At 34.8% G+C, this 4,312-nt stretch overlaps 1 pseudogene; it reads right to left on the minus strand.

Annotated features, from left to right (window-relative positions):
- Nucleotides 1-369: 369 nt before the first annotated feature.
- LOC108846234 (putative F-box protein At1g49610) lies at nucleotides 370-3,025 on the minus strand (annotated as a pseudogene).
- Between the last annotated feature and the right edge of the window lie 1,287 nt (nucleotides 3,026-4,312).

Here is a 4,312-nt window from a genome sequence, read left to right on the forward strand (position 1 = left end):
AGTATATGCAACTCAATATAATTAAATAATAACAAAATCAAAAGAAATATTCTATATATAAAATCACATGTCTAATTAAAATAGTAAGTTAATATAAATAAATTAGTCAAATATTCCTTTTTAAAATTTTAATATTTATGTTTTGCTATTTTTGTATTTTATTTGATCATAGAATTAGAGATATCCCGATTTTGTAGGCTAAATCAAAATTGTTAACAGTTTCTAACAAAATTCACGGATATTTTTTTTTATCCCAATTTGTAGTGCCAACGATTTAACACAATATACAAAATGATATAACACTATGTCTAAGTAGAGTTATTAAATAATATACGAAGGTGAGATCTAGAACTATCAAATGAATGAATATGGAAACTTCTCATTCTTTTAACACTTTGTAAACTTCATTAAGGTGAAAAAAATATCTCAATCTCGAAACAGTTATGAGAGAGATAATAATACAAGGCACCAAAAGGCCCTAAACGCAAACAAGAAACAGAGAAAAAAGAAACTTACGGAGCCTGCATTGCAAAGGCATCATCGGGTCTTAGTCGGGGTTAGTGGCTGCAGTTGCTTCTGCTTGGATCAATTGGTTAAGCCACGACGGTCCAGCATGCGCTATGTAGGACTGATAACGATGATAACGGGTAACACCGAGAGCAATTGCATCCACACAGAGATTACCTTCCTTATGAACGAAAGCAATGCTCCAGAGCGTGAAGCTTTGCAGCTGTCTTCGTATGGAGTTGAGAAGAGATCCGTACTGAGGAAAGGACTCTGGATGCAAGATTGCCTTCCCTGCAATATAAGATGGCGATTCAAAGACAACTGTATCAAAATGAATAGTTGCCAAACATTCTATAGCCCATCGAAAGCTTAGAAAGTCTGCCTCCAAAGTAGATGCAACCTTGGAGTATGATCGACGTCCATGAACCAGAGGTTGTCCCATGTGATCACGCACCATCCACGCCACTCCACAGTTTTGATTGGCGTTTAGCCAAGATGAACCAATATTGCATTTAACAAAGGAGGGGCAAGGTTTTTGCCATCCTACAATCGCTGATCGTCTAGAGTGGACTTGATAGACTGTTGGTACCAAAACCATCTTATTCAACTTGTTTGAGATAACCACAATGGAGACATTGTTGTTTTGGTAAAAACATTGGAACCATCTCAAGCAACTCTTCAACTTGTCTTTCTTGAAGATAATGTCCCAACCTTAAGACCATCTTCTCTAATGTCTTTGTTGTTTTAAGCATAAGTTTTATGAATGAAACCACATGCTTTAGCTCAACATCCCAAGTCAAAATTTTCGGAAAGACCCTCGCTTCCAAACTCCAGCGTTGATCCGAATTTATCAAGCCATGCACATCCAACAAGTCGTCAAGAAACTTCCCCTGTTAACAGAAAAATATTCTCAGTTGTGCCTGTGCAAACATATTCCCAATATTTAACACTTACACCCAAATATATATATATATATATATTCCCAATATCTCAGATTCTAGTGAAAGGATATGGTTCCGGGATTTTTTTCAAACTCGCAAATAGAAATACAAGAATAATAAGAGATGCTTATGGAAAATATACCAGTAGGGTGCCACTAACGAGCTTTGGTTGCACTGTTAGCTTCTTCAACTGAGATGAGTTTGTAGCAACCTTACTAAGCCAGGAATTACATCTTGAGAGATCGTTGACACAAGCGTCAAATCTTGGACATTGAAGCTTGGAAAAGGAAGATGGCGGAGCTCGGCAACAGATAATATCTTTAACACAAAGAGCACACACACATAAATATATATATATATATATATATATATATATATATAGTAAATACCAAAACAATGTATATCAAAGGAAGAATAATCCTTTTGTTTTTTTAAACACCTAGAGCGGTTCAGAGAGAGTGTGAAAATATCGTTTAGCAAAAAAAAAGAGAGTGTGAAAATATCATAGACCTTATTGAAAATCAAAAACCTAACGAAAACTAATAAATATGCTAAGAAGTCAAATAAATGACTCTATATGAGTGAAAGTTGGTGATTATGCAACATAGTTATAGAGAAAATGCTTTGACCAAAAAAAAAAAGTTATAGAGAAAATGCATGATCGTCTACCTTGAGAAGGTTAGGCCCAAATGTAAGTTTCTCTACATTCTGCAACTTCTCTACAATTTGCATAATGACTTGAGGAAACCCATCCGTCACTTTTTCGACTGTCGTTACGCCAATCTCTAGTTTAGCCTCGGTTAAAGAAGTGACATCAGCTAACGTACATGACAACGTGTAGTCTGTCAATCTGAGAAAACGGATATGTGGTGCTACAATCTGCGTTCCCGAATCTGTAATGCTTGCTTCCAATGTTCTCAGACATGGAGATTGCTGAGATCAATAACTTTTAGCCCACGGAAAAAGTCCAAACTTAAGCTTTCGAGAATCGGACAACCAGATAAAATCTTAGCCAGCATTCGTCAGAAAAATTGCAATAAAAAAGTGACAGCTTCTTCAGAGATGTCCAGGAAACTGAGCATATGGGAACCATGTAAGAATAGTATAACGAAAGTGTGAGTTGTTTGATAGAGGAATTGGAGTACAAGCAATCAGGAATATTATTCTTATAGGAATGTATATACAGCAACATATACTCCACATTCTTGGACATGGCGAACTCTATCCACCTGTTAATGTCAGGAGACTCGATGTCTTCACCGACATAGAGATGAAAACTCGTCATCTTGCTAGCCGTGTAGCGAGCTAGGGTTTGTTTATCGAATGAACCTTAAACTTATGCCTGGTCCAAATGAGGTAGAGAGAAGGTGTACCAGACCATACATGCCTCCATCGTTTGGACAAGGTGGAAGTCTTGATGGCAGTTGCGGTTTCAAGAGAAGAGAGGATGTGTTGGAGGATCTCATCAGGCAGAGAGCTGATGGAGTCTACGCCATCTCCATCTCTGCTCTTGTCGGCCATGTTAATTTACCAACTGATAACAAAATAGGTTTTATTATCAAACAGCTTTTAGTAGGGCTTATTGGACTTGGGATTTTATAAAATTTTAGTTTCTGTTTTGTTTTGTTACTCAAACGTGGAGGTTTCATTTACGTATCTTCGTACAAATCTTTGGCCCGAAATATAAGTAGATTAACAGTGACAATGCACCGATATCATTGTTTGTTACAAGTTGATAAATACTAGATAATTACTGTTTATCTAACATATATTTCATCCTATTTGCAAAGAGTTTTATGATTTTATTTTTGTTTTATAAGATTGTCGTTTTATATTTTCAATTCAAAATAAAAAATCTTGTTTCTCTTTATTGTTTTCTCTTTATTGTTTATTGATTTTTATTTTCAATTCAAAATAAAAAAATCATGTTTTCTCTTTATAAAGAGAAATTTATTTAGTATGTGAACAAAAGATAAAATAAAAATTTCCAATGATTTATTTATAAGAGTGGAAAAAAACTTAAATGACTCTTTTGAAAGACATGAAGTATTTTTTTTTAACGCTGGATTTTATTATTAAGTTTTTAAGGAAATTGTTCTAAACAATGAGAACTATCAAAACAAAAGTAGAAAAGGGATACATCAGTAGGGATCCAAAGTAAAATAACACATATCTTGCATATGGATGACTAAAGATTTTCACATAAAAAACTTCATATTTGCTTTTGGAATAGCTGAATCTCAAGGGAGACTATCTTCGTATTGATCCAAAACACCACGCTTCAGACTGAATTGAGAACGATTGTCACTTCCTTTTAATACTCCAGTAGGAGCCACTGAGATAAGACAACTCTTTATATTGCTCTATTGCTGATAATAGAGTCAAAGAGATTACCGTTCCATAGAATTTGATACTGCTTTTGAAGTAACCATAATTTGCAGCAAAAACTCCATCACCATCACATGAGAAACCATCAACGATTGAAGCCGGTAAGACCCGTAGCCACCATCCGCCAGTAGATCTGTCAATTACTTTTTCTAAACGGTTCAATTGAACCGAAACTTTGTTTTTCCAATTCTATTGGAAGAAACATACAAAAGAACAATAAAAAAAATTTGCCAGATTTAAAATAAATTGGCAATCGAATAAACTAAACAACCAGAAGTAAATCAGATCAAAGAAAGAGAAGTAGAACGAATCAAACAAAACCGATGACAGAGCTATTGAAGCCTCTTGCCATCGACTTAACTATTAAAAAATCTTTTTTTTATCTCTTGACGGCTAGGGTTTTGAGATGAAAGACATGAAGTATAATGGTTCTTTTTTTTGTCAAGACGTGAAGTATAATGGTTAGATCTTTTTTC

Source organism: Raphanus sativus, chromosome 3 (genome assembly GCF_000801105.2).
Source record: "Raphanus sativus cultivar WK10039 chromosome 3, ASM80110v3, whole genome shotgun sequence".
Classification (NCBI taxonomy): domain Eukaryota; kingdom Viridiplantae; phylum Streptophyta; class Magnoliopsida; order Brassicales; family Brassicaceae; genus Raphanus; species Raphanus sativus.